Below are 18,718 nucleotides of genomic sequence, written 5' to 3' on the forward strand. Positions count from 1 at the left end.
AAAACAAGAGCTTTCCAGAACGTGCTGGAAAGTCTATGCACACAGCAAACACACCTGTCCTTTAAAAAATTATTGATGACAAATCTGTAAGCATGTAAAACATTTCCAGTTTTTATCAGTTCAGATAACAGAGATAAAGTATCTGAAGGGCCTTTTCTTTCTTCACAAAGAGGACTTCCTATTTGAGGATAGTGTAGAATGCTGATATCCACCAGTTACCACCCATATAGCACTTATCAATCAGTATTATCAATCAGTATTATCTAAATGACAATAAAGGAATTTATATTCTATATTTTTAACTGGGTATATAGATCTCCTCAGTCGTCTGAGGCAGCATAGGGCATTAAATCAATGTAGCAAGGTCTTTTACCTCTTTTGGTCTAATGAGGACCTCCAAGGCCAAAGATGGCTAAAAATCCTTCAATATGTGGTGGGATGTGAGGCATAAGATGGTGAAAGTCATTGGGCGCCAGAAACTTCTTGGATGTAAAAGAGGTTTTATTTCTTTTAACAGTCCTTTTTATATATTTTGGGGGAAAGAGGTGTATCGCTTACCCCCCAAGGAGCGGCTGATTAATTATTATTATATCCATAATTCACATTTACCACCTGACCCATCGCGGCCCATACAATCAGAAACAGTCCATATTGCATTTTTCTCTTGCTTTTATTAAAGTAACATGAACTGGGATAGGAGAAGGGTTTCTTTTAAGATGCTCTTTTGTTGCTTTATCATCTTTTGCACTGCCTCTCATGCAAGAACCTAGAATCCCTGCGGATAATAGTGTAGCAATAACTCTCGGCGGAGCTGCTGGTTTAAGCGGGCTTGTTACCTTCACTCTCCTTCCCTCTGTTTTACCGGCACCGGGTCTAGGGGTTCCGTTGAGTTTACCTCTGGACGACACACGCACCAACACTTGAATATGTTTTTAATGCTTTATTAAACAATTTACTAAGGAAGTAGCAGGAAAGAGGCAGAAGGGAAACTGCAGAAGAAACTCAAATATCTTCTTGTAAGATTCTTGACAAATGTCCCAGTAGAAATTGGATATTACAATAGAATGCGCTCCCCTCGTGGGACACACTCTTTGCTCGCCTGGATAGGCCTCTCTCACTTGCCTAGCAGCCAGTACGTAGCACGAACAAAAGTCTCTGCCACAGACTTGTTTGGGATAAACCTGTACGATCCTCTGCCACAGAATGTATTGGTTTTCTGCGATGAACGTCAGCCACAGTGCTTGAACCTTTAAGCCAACCCGGCAACACTATGCTGCATAGTTACTTTTAGGATACGTCCTCCAACCGAGTCACCAGGCCCCTCTCCAGACCAGCACGCTGCATGATCCTTCCATGACGGGTCCTCCCCTGGGATCTCCTTGGTTGTCCAGCTTTTTCCCTCTGGATAGACAGCTCAGGACCATTCCTCGGCTGCTGTGGTAGGCCCCAGACAAGCTTCTGGGCCCACCCACACGCCGTAGCGACGTGGGCCTCCGGAACGGAGGACCATGAGATTGCTCTCTAATGCATACCTGTCGGCCAGGAGGGCCAGCAGTTGGCTGTAAAACGAACCCCTCATTATGGCGTCTGTCCCATAAATACCCTCGCCCGGCGTGCATCTCGGAGGACCACCTCCATCGAGTTGTCTCCTGGACAGAAGAGCATCCATACGCTTCGACACGTTGCCTTTCCAACACTGACCAGCAACACCCACCGGTCAGCCTGGAAACACACACAACGTCAGCCAAGCTGGAACAGAGGCAAACCTAACCTATTTAACGAACAAGTTACTAAATTTACTTAACATATGGTAGATCGCAAATCTACCAGCGCTACAATAGGAAATCACTTTATGTAATTTCTTCATCAGGGAAGATGGAAGTAGATTTGATAGAGAATAATCGATAAAAAGTCACTCTGAATAACTTCTTCATCTGCGGAACTTTTCAAGAACAGTCTGTATCTCTATATGCGTGCTTGCAGCTTCACCGCTACCTTTTTACCACTACTTCCCATCTGCATGGTACTTCCAAGTTGAGCTAAAGAAAAGTCACTCTGAATAACTCCTCCCGCTTGACTGATTGGAATCCCGGGGCATTGCTGAACCCAAAGTCACAGGCCATCACTGCCTGTCTCACTGACTTGCGTACCAACATCCCTCAGCCTCTGGCAGTACCCTTCCCTTGGGCTTTCACTCACATGATCAATAGTCCATATGCCACTCATAAACATTGGGTTGCCCTTCTCATATATAGTACCACCAAGTGCCCGGCCACCTAGTGGTAGAAGAGAAAAGTGCAACAAGGCCATGCTTAGGGAGAAATCAATAGATCCCTATCAATCGACCAAGATAACTACTCTTGGCAAGTAAATTTGTGAGGAGCTCCCTGACTAAACTCCAGGGTGCTACATCAACATAACACAAAAGATTTCCTGAAAAATATTTCAGAATGGTGGCAACCATGAAGTTTACACTGCAACTTTTATATCTGTCAATTTTTTAGAGTCTCTTTTAACCTACTGGCAACTATTATTTTAGGTATAAGCAACTCTAAATCCACTCAATAAATTCTCACATAAGCTTAAACCTGTTATAAACACCACTCCAGGATAAAAATTCTGCTACGTGTTTCCAAATACTATAGATAAATTTTATCTTGTATATACTGTAGCTCCAATGATACTACTTGAATACATCACCAAAGAGTTAAACATGGGGCCTTTCATGCTTGCTACAGACATGAGGTGATTTTAGCCTTCTCCATGATGTAACCTTGTGAAACAAAAGCTGTTAAGTTTCTTGGATATCAAGATCAGGGTCCCCCAAATTCCTCACTTCCAGGCAGTGATTGGCTACTCTGTTTAAAATTCAGAGCACATCTTCCTCCTCTCACAGATGAGGGAAAAGTGAAAGTGAAGACAGCCCGACAACGTGATGGGGAAAGTGCAGACCTGAAATCAATTTTTGACTTTAGGTCCATGTTAACCAGTTTGCAGAGAAAAAAAATCTGTTTTTCAGAGAAATCCCTCCCTTTTCTCCATGCTCTGTAAAATTTTGTACAATAAATTAGAGAGAGACAGACTGAAAGCAAACAGCTACTGCTCTCTGTGAAATCAATGCCATGATTGTTCCTGTTGTGTAATGGGGGCGTGCGTTGCTCTTTGACCCACTCCTGCCTGACCCCTGATGGATTGCCTTGATCCAGCTTTAAGCATGCTTTAAGAATGAGGACCATACACCAACATAAGTCACTTGGAGAACACCTGCAGGGCAACTGAGCCAACTTTCCATAGTGCTCTCATGCTGGCATTTACCAACCACAACTTCTAAGCCTTCCCTAACTCATGACATTGGGTACATGTACTGGCCTAAGCTAGAATTACAGTGGACCATCTACATGCCCTACTCCATGCATTTGAAACTACACTTGTTTGTAAAGTTTTATGTAAATTAAAATAAATACACAAAACATTGATTTAAAACTAACATTTTTGTTTTCATTTTGGATAGAATAGATAAGGGGTTTTATATATATTTTTTGCCATCCTGGTCCCACTTGAGGGATTACCTTTCACTTCCTGCTCTGTAGCTACACCGTGGACGTTTAGCAATACAATCATTACTCAGAAGGGACAATATTAGTTACAAATAAAGAACTATCATATTACTCTAGACAAATATTAGAAATTTTGGTGACAGGGTCTCCTTAATTAATTTAAACACCTCTGTTTGTTACGTTATCCATTTATTTATTTAGATCTATAGATCTAAAAGAGCAACAAACACGAGAAAGGCAGTCAATATCTATGGATATAATAGGTTTGTTTTCTATGTTGGGGATTTTCTATGCTGCTAGATACTATAACAATTACATAGGTTGCTTTGACTAGTGTTTTTTACTGAATTTATTGCTCTCTATATTAAAACACATTTAATATTTTTATAAATAAGTTAAAGAACCACATTAAAAGTCCATCCTGCAAATGTAGGCCCATTAATAAACAGCAGTGTATTATGCTCTTAGTGATTTGATTATTGACCTTTCTCTGAATAATCCTACTCCAGATAAAGTTGGAAAACCATCATCCTTGCATGTACAAATACTGCTTGCAAATTGCAATGTGTTCAGACTAAGATAAGAACGCACAAGATAAATAATTCTGCTCTTCTCGGGGAACTGTAACGATAGTCCCCTTTTTTCACTTTTTACCACTTAATGGTGTTCTTAGTACTATGGTTAATGCTGTTGCGCAAAGAGATAAGATTCTTGAAGCAGGAAAAATAACCAAAAATAGCCTTGTCTATATTGTCTTTTTGGATACTTTAACCCATGTGTTGAAACAGATATATGTTGTAGGGTATGGGGGTTCTTTAAAGGGCTGTAGAAATCAAATCAAAACAAAGGAGACGGGTAAAGGTCAAAACAGGCTATACACAAGTAGAATTTAGTTTTAACGTCTGTTCGCAAAATTTTGTTCGTCCGGCCATTCCATCATCGAGTCAACTAATTTCATTTAAGTGAAAGAAAAAGCTATATATATATATATATATATATATATATATATATATATATATATATACATACAGCTTGATAGCGATGTATGTATATACATACATAGTTACATAGTAGGTGAGGTTGAAAAAAGACACAAGTCCATCAAGTCCAACCTATGTGTGTGATTATGTGTCAGTATTACATTACATATCCCTGTATATTGCGGTCATTCAGGTGATTATCTAATAGTTTCTTGAAGCTATCAATGCTCCCCGCTGAGACCACCGCCTGTGGAAGGGAATTCCACATCCTTGCCGCTCTTACAGTAAAGAACCCTCTACGTAGTTTAAGGTTAAACCTCTTTTCTTCTAATTGTAATGAGTGGCCACGAGTCTTATTAAACTCTCTTCTGCGAAAAAGTTTTATCCCTATTGTGGGGTCACCAGTACAGTATTTGTAAATTGAAATCATATCCCCTCTCAAGCGTCTCTTCTCCAGAGAGAATAAGTTCAGTGCTCGCAACCTTTCCTCATAACTAAGATCCTCCAGACCCTTTATTAGCTTTGTTGCCCTTCTTTGTACTCGCTCCATTTCCAGTACGTCCCTCCTGAGGACTGGTGCCCAGAACTGGACAGCATACTCCAGGTGCGGCCGGACCAGAGTCTTGTAGAGCGGGGGATTTATCGTTTTATCTCTGCAGTTGATCCCCCTTTTAATGCATGCCAATATTCTGTTTGCTTTATTAGCAGCAGCTTGGCATTGCATGCGATTGTTGAGCCTATCATCCACTAGGACCCCCAGGTCCTTTTCCATCCTAGATTCCCCCAGAGGTTCTCCCCCCAGTGTATAGATTGCATTCATATTTTTGCCACCCAAATGCATTATTTTACATTTTTCTACATTGAACCTCATTTGCCATGTAGTCGCCCACCCCATTAATTTGTTCAGGTCTTTTTGCAAGATTTCCACATCCTGCGGAGAAGTTATTGCCCTGCTTAGCTTAGTATCGTCTGCAAATACCGAGATTGAACTGTTTATCCCATCCTCCAGGTCATTTATGAACAAATTAAATAGGATTGGTCCCAGCACAGAACCCTGGGGAACCCCACTACCCACCCCTAAATATATATATATACACAGCACTATCAAGGTGACCCTATACCTTAAATATACATGTATTTTGGTGAACTAATAAAGACCTGCTGGCAGCTGTACAAAGGTGCTACACCTCACTAAATAAACAAAAATATATCACAGCGCCTGCAGGATAAATATACAAATCAAGTGACAAAACCTAATTGGCATAACGTTACAATAATGCTTACAACATGATAAAAAATATATTAATTGAAGAAAATATGCAAAGGTGGTCAATAATTAAAGTGATGAGTGCTCCAAAGTAAGTGCAAATGTGCTCCAAGAAAGATGACTGGTGCTGCGTGCCACACTCCCCTTTGTGACCCCACTCACCAGAAATCATAGACCACCAGCTTCGCAGTCTGGGATCAAACAGGCAGTGATCAATCAGATCTAGTATAAGCCGGATGATTGGGTGCAGTGAAATCCTTAAAATATATTCTGGGGCTTGCGGAGTAGGTTACCAGGCTCAAAATGATGGGGAGAGAAGAAGAAAGGACTTATAGTGAAGTACTGTAAGATTGTATAAAATCACGCTTCTCAGGCATCACTTACACACCAGTAGTAAAAACAGGCATCAGTAGAACCAGGAAACGCCGCTGATCGGCGTGTGTTCCACGGAGGGCAGAAATGGCCATTTCCGTCTTCTGTGGAACACACGCTGATCAGCGGGCAAATTTAGTGTTTGGCTCCTTCCGTAAATAAGGGAGAAGTGACTGCTTGACCTGGTCTGTTTACGGTTTCACAGGCTGGGAGTGTGATTGCTTCCCCCAGCCTCTGGAAGAAGCTTCCAGAGCTTAGGGCAGGATATTCAAAGCAACCAGCCTGAATATTTATCAGGTTCCAACCAATCCCTGGAGAGGAGTGTGCAAAGGGGCGCTGGAATGGTGATAAATAGTCTGAAGCACTGGAAAGATGGGTTCCTTTTCCTCAGGAGGGTTACAGAGCCCTCAGGCAGCCCATGGATTGTACAGCTGCTCTAGGGACCTCAGTGGTGTCAGGGCTGAGGGCCTGGATGGACTTTGCTAAAAGTCGATTGAAGAACCTCACCACAAGGTATGTGGTCTGGAGAGTTGCCGTCTCACAATGGACCATGTCCAGAGGAAGCTGAAATGTGGCAGTTGTCTTGGGGACTTTGTAGTGACTGTGTGGTGTTCCAGAGATTGTACTGGTTATCAGTAGTTGTGCAGAGGTGCAAGGTAACCAGATGCCAAAGACTTGCCCTGTGGTCTTCAGCTGTGAGACCTTAGACTGCTCAGAGACTTGCCTAATGGTCCCCAGCTGTTAGGCGTTAGACTGTCCAACACCCACAGTTACTCAAGGAGAAGCTTGTCCTCTCAAAGCTGAATACTAATCATTTTGCAGTATCCAATGCTCTTGCCTCTCTCCTGTTAAAGTTACTTACATCAATAAATACTACAAAAACAACCCCTAGGCTGTTTATTGGAGCTGCAACCAGTGGACTGGTGATTGGGTGGACAGGCAGCCACTGCCCTTTTGGGGGAGAACCAGCTAGTACCAATGGCTCCTACAGGATGTAGATCTACAACAGTAACATAGGGGACTGAAAAAAAACCCTTGGAGTTCCACTTTAAATGGAAGATTCTTCTACGTTACTTTTTTTTCATATTCACTCCCAGTGACAATGGTTGCTAGGTCCAGGACAAAGAAAGGGAAAGTGGATCTCTCTAGTGGGTACACAAACAACAATAAAAGCCTGTGTTTCTAACCACTCATCACTCTGAAACAAAAAAAGTTTGGGCTTCAGATACAATTTAAGTGTAATTTCACTGATCTACCCCACTTCAACTACTATGAACTCCTGGAATGTAAATTGAGTCAAGTCAAGATTCCATGACAGCTTAATATGTTCAGAAATTATGACCTGCAAACCTTTCTGTTATCTGTAATTGGGAGAAATATAAACACAGTTACACAATGATGTCAATTTACAGAACATCCCTATAATTGAGGCAGCAGCTGTGAACTGGCTTGCTGTTGGTTTCCTGTGCACAAATATATGGCTTTGTTTTATGTGTTTTACTTCTTTGCTTGCATGCTATAAATGTGAATTATGTTTACTTTTTTCTCCTTAATGTCATAGAAAGAAAAAAAATGCACTTTCAGTAAACATGAACCTTGAACAGTGGCATATGGTAAGCAGGAAGAATCGGGGTAAACAGATTTTAAATTGGTCTGATTAGGCTTGTTTGCATCTTAGTAGGGCAGAGGTGTTTTCAACAGAACCATTCCTCTAGCCCTAAATAAGGTTTTCAGCAGATGCTGAGCAAAAAAGTATTGCTGAGTAATAAAGTAGAGCGAAGTTATTGGAATCAGCCATGTGGGTCACTTTGTAAGAATACACAACCATGTGCAGTTTTTCCCTCTATGGCATTAACTAGGGCAGGGATATGTAATTAGCAGACCTCCAGCTGTTGCAGAACTACAAGTCCCATGAGGCATAGCAAGACTCTGACAGCCACAAGCATGACACCCAGAGGCAGAGGCATGATGGGATTTGTAGTTTTGCTACAGCTGGAGGTCCGTTAATTGCATATCCCTGGACTAGAGTATTAAGGATGATTTGTCTCCAATAGTGTTTGACTACCACTTATCCATACCTAAGTAAACCATGCATGACACAAATTGGAGTTTAATGGCCATATCACCCCCTTATTTACAAAATCTATAATTAACATATTAACATTCAATACAGTATAAAAGGAGCCTCTTGTGGGCATCTCTACTTAACCTGCAGTACCTGCGTAAAACACAAAGGTAGGCCTCCAGATGCAAAGCACCGATTCAGAGACAACAATAGCAACAACCATGAACAACCCACAGTTCACTCTCAATGAACCATACAAAATAAGGGGAGCCGTATCTAAGAGAGGCCCCTACCAATGTATAGTTTGCCCATAATGACCACCTTTAAGGATCTTGTACCCCACCAGCTGCTATAACATATCAACATTAAACACGTAATTGGTCCCACAAAAATGCAACATCATCCACCAAAACTAAGGAAGGGAGAAAGTATTGGACGTTTTCCAGATGCCAGCTCTCTTCTGACTGAAGACTTCTTAGGACCTTCCTACTGACCATCCCTTCCCTGCCTAACCTGTCAATCCAGTACGTACTCGTTGAATCCTATTTAATTTAACCCCCCCAAAAAAAACCTTCCCATGCCAAACCTATTTGATTCCAGTCACGTCAGCCCTGTGTTCTTGTTTCTCTTTCTTATCCCGTGCCTAACTTTATAGGGGCTAAACCCTTTTATCAAGGAAGAGTTTAAAAAAACTTTACCTCTTGAATTCCAACACGATGAACTCTTTATGGCCTCTTGCACACTGCAGTTTGAAAAAGCTCAGTACAGCTTATTTTTTTACTGAACTAAAATACAGCCCATTAATTGTAATGAGCCTATGCACACAGGTGCATAAACAAGCGTTTACACGCCTATGTGCATAGGCAAATTACAATTAATGGGCTGTATTTTAGCTCAGTAAAAAAATTAGCTGTACTGAGCTTTTTCAAACTGCAGTGCGCAAGAGGCCTTATAAAGCTGTCCAAAATGATTTGTTATATCTCAATATTTTTATTATTTGACCAATACGCAATATAATATTCCAACATTACAAATAATATAAAGTTTGGGTAAAAAAGCAACATCATTGTACATAGGCTAAATTTCTAAATAAAATGATTGATCGCAAAATCCAGAAATTGGGTTAGCACAAGATGTATAACATAATCTAACCTGTATGGCAAAGATAATAATACATATAATCTTAAAATCAACAAGACATGTTTTTACATTTAGGCCTCATGCACACTGGACGTTAGAAAAACGCCAGTAGCGTTAGCTGTAGAAAGCTGTAGAATGAGTTCTGCAGCGTTTTTCAGCATTTTTTTTAGCTGTAGCAAATTTTTTTTTTTTTAGAAAAACTATACTCCCGCAAAAGCTTATGGCTCAAAAACGCTGATAAATGCAAAACAACTGCATTTATCAGCGTTTTCCAGCTTTTTTAAGCTTTATCAGAGCTCCTCCTAAAACCCACTAGTTCTGTGTTTTTTTTATCCAGCCAGAAAACGCCCCTGCCAAAAAAAGCTGATCACAGCCTATGTATGCATGGACACATAGGATAACACGCTGGGAAGTTTACTGGCTGCAGAAAAAAATGCCTGAAGCCAAAAACAGCAGCTGTAGAAACTTCCAGTGTGCATGAAAGGGCCCCAACATTAGCCGGCAGAAGAACATCTCAAAGGACTGCCCCTCCTATAATAATTATTCTCTCAATGTAGAACAGGTGTTTATAAAATATTCCAGGGGTTACTTAGAAAAATATATTTACTGGTATGGGCATCTTACATCACATGGGAACTAAACTTTCTTAATCAACATTAGGGATGAGCTTCGTGTTCGAGTCGAACCCATGTTTGACTCAAACATCGTGTGTTCGGTCGTTCGCCGAATTATGAACGATATGGGCCGTTCGCGCCAAATTCGAGTGGCGCGTCACGGCCCATAATTCACTGCGGCATCGCAGTCCATTGCTGGCTGATGATTGGCCAAACATGCACTATGACCCGCATGCTTGGCCAATCACAGCGCTGTCTGAACAGAGAGCCGTAATTGGCCAAAGCCAAGGAGGCTTTGGCCAATTATGGCTCAGGGGGTTTAGTACACGCCCCACACTATATAAGGCCGCCTGCATGGCGGCCCTGTGTAGTGTGTTCCGGCGTTCAGATAGAGAGATAGAGAGAGAGAGAGACAGAGAGTGTCATTTGATTTAAGTTAGATAGAGTAGGCAGGTCGAGTCAGTTAGCTGCAGTTACAGTGTATTGTGTATATATATGCATCCCAGGTGTTGTATATATATATATATATATATATATATATATATATATATATATATATATATATACGCTGTATTCAGTTTAGCTAGATCCTGTTCTTCTCTTCCTAATATACTGACAGGCAGGCAGGTGTTTTTACAGTATTTCCAGCTACTGTACTGTGTACCCTGCACAGTCTCACCTACAATACAGCTACCTGCAGCCAGGTGCTTGTGTAGGCTCATTGAAGTATTTCCAGCTACTGTACTGTGTACCCTGCACAGTCTCACCTACAGTATAGCTACCTGCAGCCAGGTGCTTGTGTAGGCTCTTTGAAGTATTTCCAGCTACTGTACTGTGTACCCTGCACAGTCTCACCTACAGTATAGCTACCTGCAGCCAGGTGCTTGTGTAGGCTCTTTGAAGTATTTCCAGCTACTGTACTGTGTACCCTGCACAGTCTCACCTACAGTATAGCTACCTGCAGCCAGGTGCTTGTGTAGGCTCATTGAAGTATTTCCAGTTACTGTACTGTGTACCCTGCACAGTCTCACCTACAGTATAGCTACCTGCAGCCAGGTGCTTGTGTAGGCTCATTGAAGTATTTCCAGTTACTGTACTGTGTACCCTGCACAGTCTCACCTACAGTATAGCTACCTGCAGCCAGGTGCTTGTGTAGGCTCATTGAAGTATTTCCAGCTACTGTACTGTGTACCCTGCACAGTCTCACCTACAGTATAGCTACCTGCAGCCAGGTGCTTGTGTAGGCTCATTGAAGTATTTCCAGCTACTGTACTGTGTACCCTGCACAGTCTCACCTACAGTATAGTACCTGCAGCCAGGTGCTTGTGTAGGCTCTTTGAAGTATTTCAAGCTACTGTACTGTGTACCCTGCACAGTCTCACCTACAGTATAGCTACCTGGAGCCAGGTGCTTTTGTAGGCTTATTGAAGTATTTCTAGTTACTGTACTGTGTACCCTGCACAGTCTCACCTACAGTATAGCTACCTGCAGCCAGGTGCTTGTGTAGGCTCATTGAAGTATTTCCAGTTACTGTACTGTGTACCCCGCACAGTCTCACCTACAGTATAGCTACCTGCAGCCAGGTGCTTGTGTAGGCTCTTGACGTATTTCCAGTTACTGTACTGTGTACCCTGCACAGTTGCACCTACAGTATAGCTACCTGAAGACAAGTGCAGGTGTTATCATACTAATAATACTACAGGCAGGCAGTTGATTCTGCTAGCTGCAGTATAATCGGTATATATATATATATATATATATATATATATATATATATATATATATATATACATCCCAGTTTTGTGCAGCTCACTGCAGGCCAATAGTATGTCTGGAATGCCAACAAGGAGAGGCAGACAGTCACAAGCCAATAAAAGAGGGCAAGCAAGCTCTGTGTATAGAGGCAACAGTGCTGGTCGTGGACACGGTGCATCCTCATCAGCAAGTGGCCGTGGGACACGCTTGGCCTTTTTTTCCGCAGCTGGCCGTGTTGAGCCGCAACATTCGGAAGACTTGGTCGAGTGGATGACCAAGCCATCCTCATCCTCCTCATCCTCTCTCACCGAGGCTCAGGGTACTTTGTCTGGCAAAGCCAGCTGCCAACACGGCCTCTTCCCTCTGCTCAATGGCATCAGTGACTCCTTCCCTAGCCCCACCATGTCCTCCTGAGGAGTCCCTCGAACTGTTTGACAACAGTGTTGGGTACATGCTCCAGGAGGATGCCCAGTGTCTTGAAGGCGCTGATGATGGTACTGAGCTAGATGAAGGCAGTAACGTGAGCACGGACAGAGGGGGTGCCCAAGAAGAACAGCAATCTGGCAGTCATGTTCCCCCTGCTGCAGCATACTGCCAGGTTTACTCCAGTGATGAGGAGGGAGGGGATGATGAGGTCACTGACTCCACGTGGGTGCCTGATAGGAGAGAGGAGGAGGAGGAGAAGGAGGAGGCACATCACCAATGAGGCAGGATGCCCTCCAGGGGCCAGCCTAAGGGCAGCACACTGACTGCATCACACTGCAGAGCTCCGCATGTGCAGGGCGCTGCTGTCTCTGCGTGTTATTCCAAAAGTTCTCTGGTGTGGGCCTTTTTTGAGACGAGTGCATCAGATCGCACCGCTGCTATTTGCAACATATGTCTCAAGCGTATTTTGCGTGGCCAAAACATCTCCCGCTTGGGCACCACATGCTTGACCAGACATATGTTGACCTGTCATGCAAGTTTGCTCCCAGCCATCCACATGCCCAGCGGTTAAATGCTAGCTTGGCAAAATTGCTAGCACCTCAATTGCTACCTTTTCAGTTGGTAGACTCTGCCCCCTTCCGTGAGTTTGTGGAATGTGCAGTTCCTCAGTGGCAGGTTCCCAAATGCCACTTTTTCTCACGGAAGGCGATTTTGGTTCTCTACCGGATGTGGAAGGCAATGTCTTGGCCTCGCTGGACAGGGCGGTCAGCGGTAAGGTGCATATTACCGCTTACTCATGGTCCAGCAGGCATGGACAGGGACGTTACCTAAGTTTCACGGAGCATTGGGTGACTCTGCTGGTAGCTGGGAAGGATGCAGGACAAGGTGCAGTAGTGTTGGAGGTTGTTTCGCCACCACGCCTCCAAAATGTCACTACTGTTGATTCTGACACACCTCTCTCCTCCACCTCCTCCTCTTCTTCTTCCTCCATGGCCTCTTCCTGTGCTTTGTCCTCGGAACCAGCGGTGCTCCGTAGGCATTCAAGGGGCTACGCAAGTATGCAGGCCAAAAGATGCCATGCGGTGCTTGAGCTGGTGTGCTTGGGGGACAGGAGCCACACTGGGGCAGAGATTGGTGGTGCAGTGGCTCTTGGGCAGGTACCCGGGCTTACAGGATGTCCTGAGGCAGGCCAGGAAAGTCTGTGTGCATTTCCGCTGGTCATATAATGCCAGTGCTCGGCTGGCAGACCTCCAAAAGGAATTTAACCTGCCCAATAACCGCCTAACCTGGGACATGCCCACCAGGTGGAACTCAACGTTGGCCATGCTGCAGTGGCTGCACACGCAGCAGAGGGCCATCAATGAGTACCTATGCGACTATGGCACCAGGACAGGGTCAAGGGAGCTTGTTTTTTTTTCCCCACGCCAGTGGGCCATGATTAGGGATGCATGCACTGTCCTGTCACCATTTGAGGAGGCCACGAGTGACAGTGCATGCATCAGTGACACTGTCCCCTTTGTCCACCTGTTGGAGCACACGCTGCATGGAATAATGGACAGGGCACTTGAGGCAGAACAGAGGCAGGAAGAGGAGGACTTCCTTAGCTCTCAAGACCCCCTTTAACCAGACAGTGTTCCTGCGTGCCCGCCGATCACACAGGAAAAGGACGAGGAGGAGGAGGAGGAATGTGTCAGCATGGAGGTGGAGCCTGGCACTCAGCATCAGCAGCAGTCTTTAAGGGATCATTTACAGTCCCAAGAAACCCATGGACTTGTACATGGCTGGGAGGAGGTGGCTGCGGATCATGTCGTCCTTAGTGACCCAGAGGACTCTGGACCGAATGCCTCAGCGAACCTTCACTGCATGGCCTCCCTGATCTTACAAAGCCTGCGGAAGGATCCTCGTATTCATGGTATGAAGGAGAGGGATCAATACTGGCTGGCAACCCTCACTGATCCATGTTACAAGGGTAAGGTTGCGGACCTTATCTTGCCGTCGCAGAGGGAGCAGAGGATGAAACATCTTCGGGAGGACTTGCAGAAAGGTCTGTGCAACGCGTTCCCAGAGTCTGGGAGGTTACAAACTCCTGTTCCTGGACAACGCGTTGCTGAGGCTTCGGTCAGTCAAAGAAGGAGCGGTGGAGAAGGTGGCCGTCTGACCAATGCGTTCAGACAATTTTTTAGTCCGCATCCCCAAGGTATGATCGGTTCCAGCGACCATCGCCAGCGTCTGTTTTACATGGTGCAGGAATACCTAGGGGCAAGATCTGACTTGGATACCTTTTCCACCAAAAATCCTCTGGGTTACTGGGTCTTGAGGATGGATCACTGGCCAGAGCTTGCACAGTATGCAATTGAGCTTCTGGCCTGTGCTGCATCCAGCGTTCTTTCGAAACGCACATTCAGTGCTGCTGGAGGCTTTGTAACCGATCACAGGGTGTGTCTGTCCACCGACTCGGTCGATCGACTGACCTTCATAAATATGAATCAGTCTTGAATCACCACCAGCTACCAAGCACCTGATGCTGATGTAACCAAATAATTTTTTTGGAAATGTCAGTTCCCTTCAAGACTGCCTATGCTGAGTGACTATCCTGTTATGCTGAGTAATTATCCTCTTCCTCCTCAGTGATCATGCTGATAGCTTGTAAGAACATTTTTGGTTCTGGGTGCCGCCACCAGTGCCTAAGGCCCAATTTTTCAGCCCCTGTTTAACAGGGGTGTGTAATTACAATTTTTGATGCAATTCTTTGCATCAGGGCTAGTTCCTGCGCTCCAACTAGAGTATCTGTGAAGGGTTGCAGTGTTGTGGCACCAGTACCAGTGCCTAAGGCCCAATTTTTCAGCCCCTGTTCAACAGGGACATGTAATTAGAATTCTTGATCTAATATTTCACAGCAGGGCCCGTTTCTGCACCCACCAAGAGTAACTGTGAGGACTTACAGTGTTGTGGCACCAGCACCACCACCACCAAAGGCCCAATTTTTCTGCCCCTGTTCAACAGGGGCATATAATTACAATTCTTGATATAATATTTCACAGCAGGGCCCGTTCCAGCGCCCACCAAGAGTAACTGTGAGGACTTACAGTGTTGTGGCACCAGCACCACCACCACCATCACCAAAGGCCCAATTTTTCTGCCCCTGTTCAACAGGGGCATGTAATTACAATTCTTGATCTAATATTTCACAGCTGGGCCCTCTGAGGGCTTACAGTGTTGTGGCAACACCAACACCTTAGGCCCAAATTTCTGCAGAGTATATAGGGCAGGCCCCTACTTTCAAACATCCAACTTACAAACGACTCCTACTTGCAAATGGAAGGAGACAACAGGAAGTGAGATGAAATCTACCCCTAGGAGGGAAATTCTCTCCTGTAAGAGTAAATATGGGAAAAACGTTTCTCCTTTCCACTGATGCTTTATCACCAATCCTTGTTTCACTAAAAACCCCAAATTTTCAAAAAACATTTGTCATTGGAACAAAAAGTGAGGTGAAATCTTCTGAAGAGGAGCACAGACAGCAAAACTAATGCCACAGGGGTGATAACCCTTCCCTATGTTTTCCAAAAAGCTTAAAATAGATTTTTTGGCTGGAGCTAAACACGTTAAAAATGTACCCGTTCAAAATGACAAACAGATTATACTTAACAACAAACCTACAGTCCCTGTCTTGTTTGCACCGCCTGTATACTGCTGTTCAGAGTATATAGGGCCTGGTGGCCCCACACCTTTCCTTTTTTTAATTTGGGTGCGGGGTTCCCCCTAATATCCATACAGGACCTAAAGGGCCTGGTAATGGACTGGGGGGTACCCATGCCATTTGTCTCACTGATTTTCATCCATATTGCTAGGACCCGACATTACATTAAAGCTGCAAGCAGTTTTAGATGACTTTTATTCCTTTAAAAATGTGATTTTGAGCAGGGACTGTTCTAAGCATGGGAAACACGCGCCACTTTACAGGCATACTATAGACACCCCCCAGGTACGATATTTAAAGGAATATTTCACTTTTTTTTTATTTTAAGCATCATTAAAATCACTGCTCCCGAAAAAACTGACATTTTTAAAACTTTTTTTTGCATTGATATATGTCCCCTGGGGTAGGACCCGGGTCCCCAAACCCTTTTTAGGACAATACCATGCAAATGAGCCTTTAAAATGAGCACTTTTGATTTTGAACGTTCGAGTCCCATAGACGTCAATGGGGTTCTAACGTTCGTGCAAATTTTCGGTCCGTTCGCAGGTTCTGGTGAGAATCGAACCGGGGGGTGTTCAGCTCATCCCTAATCAACATTAACTATTTTTAATCCTTTGCTGCTAGCCTTAGTAAATAGATATGAAGGTATATCATATTTTACTTGTTTTAAACTTTATTTTACTTTTGTCCATTTACTTTCTGGTTTCTGGCCTAGGCTAAAATTATGTCATACATCCCAGGAGTTTTCAGGGTATTCTTTTCTTTCATCTGGAGGAAGGGAGGAGGGACTTTCTCAGCTAAGCACACTCTCCTATCTGCATGCCTGAGCTAAGGACAGATGGATTCCAGGAAGTAAATGCTACATGAATCATCTGCCCTTACTTAAAATGGCCCCAGCTAGAAATGCTAGGGGGGTGTTTTTCAGAGTGATTTCTCAGCAAAATAAAGCATGGAGACATGGATGGATGGGGGATGAATTCACTATTCAATTCAAAATGAATTGAATAGTGTTTCTGTGGTGCTCAGATACAGTTTAGCTCCATTAGTTCCACTTTAAACTTTTGTTTTATATGAGCCCGGAGTTCAGCTTTAAAATAAATTTGGAAAGGTTATGGTTAATAATTACATGTTTGGAAACTGTTTCTATAAATTAAACAAATCCCTGAATTATATACAAAGTTCTGTATGACCGGAAAACAATTTACTTTTTCGCTCTCCCTGCCAACGCAATGGGAGACGTCGGGCAGCAACGGCCGAGAAAACAAACATACAGTAGCAGCAAGATTACAGTAATGACTTGTGTGTCCATGATGTAAACTTTATACAAACCAGATAGAACCTTACTATACAGTTCAAGTGGAAACTTTCCGTAACCCCATCCGACTCAGCAAAGAAACCGCAACTTTTTTTATCTTTGAAAGTTATATCTTTGAGATTTTTTTATCTTTGAAAACATTTATATCTTTTATGATCTCTGAAAATAGAAGTACCTTTTTACAGTCTTTTTAAGCCGCACACGAGCGGAATGTCCGACAGAAAAAGTCAGACGGAAGCTTTTCATCGTATATTCCGATCGTGTGTGTGCCTCATCGGACTTTATTTTTTCGAAAATTTTAACGGACCTAGAAATAGAACATGTTCTAAGTATTTCAGAAGGAAACCAATTCCTATCGGGAAAACCGCTCCTCTGTATGCTGTTCCAACAGACCAAAAACGACACATGCTCTGAAGCAAGTACGAGACGGAAGCTATTGGCTACTGGCTATTGGCTTCCTTTATTTAGTCCCGTTGTACGTGTTGTACATCACCGCGTTCTGGACGGTCGGACTTTGGTTTGACCTTGTGTAGGCAAGACCGCTTGAATGGAATTCCGTCGGAGTTCCGTCAGAGAAACCTTCGGAGTTTATTCCGACGGCAAAACCGGTCGTGTGTACGCGGCATTAGATTGCATTCATACTTAGGCGTATTGGGAACAAGAGTTCCAACTCGCAATTTTGCACACGATTTTGGGGGTAACATTAGGCCAGCCCATTCAAGTGTCGCATGCGCATTTGTCGCCCGAAAAGAAGCCTCACGCGATTTTTAAAGGCACAGTTTTCCACATGATCCCGTCGTGTGACAATCGCATTGTGTTTGGGGTGCCCTTAAAGGGTAATGGCAGCCAAACATGCTTTGCGCAGTGATTTCCACGCAGTTTGGAATTGTGGTCAGAATCACAGCGATTCAGATAGCGATTCCAAAGTCCATGCAGACATAGGCTTTTAGGAGCTGTAAGTGGCATAGCGGTTTTCAAGCTGTAAAAAAAACAAAACAGGGGCAGTGTGTTCTGGAGCAGCAGCGCTACAGCTGTAAAAACGCCTGACGCGTGTGTTAAACATGTGTTAACGTTGTATACAGCTTTAAGACGCCTCAGTCGCTTTTAAGCTGTGGTAATTGGATTTGAGAGTGGAAAATAGAAGAGGGCAGAGAAATGCTGATAAACACTAACGTGGTTAACGTGGCTAAACACGCATTAACACCAATGCAGAACGCTTCTTACTGCGTGTTTTTACAACCGTTTTTTTTTCTTGGCATCGGTACTGACTTTGCAGCTCATTTTTTTAACGCCCTGTGTGCATGAGGCATCATCTTTAGCAATTTAGAAATTGGATAAAAGGTTTAGCACTGGAAAATTATTTTTGAAAGATAAATAGTGCATTTTATATACAACTATATACAGTAGATCAGACCAAAATGAGGAGGAAAGAGGGACAGAGGGACTTTGATCCAAATGAGGGACAGTCAAGGCATAGTTGCCAACATTGCAAAAATATGTGGGGCACTTTTTTGGCTGTAGGCGGAG

This window comes from Aquarana catesbeiana, linkage group LG01 (assembly GCF_042186555.1).
Source record: "Aquarana catesbeiana isolate 2022-GZ linkage group LG01, ASM4218655v1, whole genome shotgun sequence".
Lineage (NCBI taxonomy): Eukaryota > Metazoa > Chordata > Amphibia > Anura > Ranidae > Aquarana > Aquarana catesbeiana.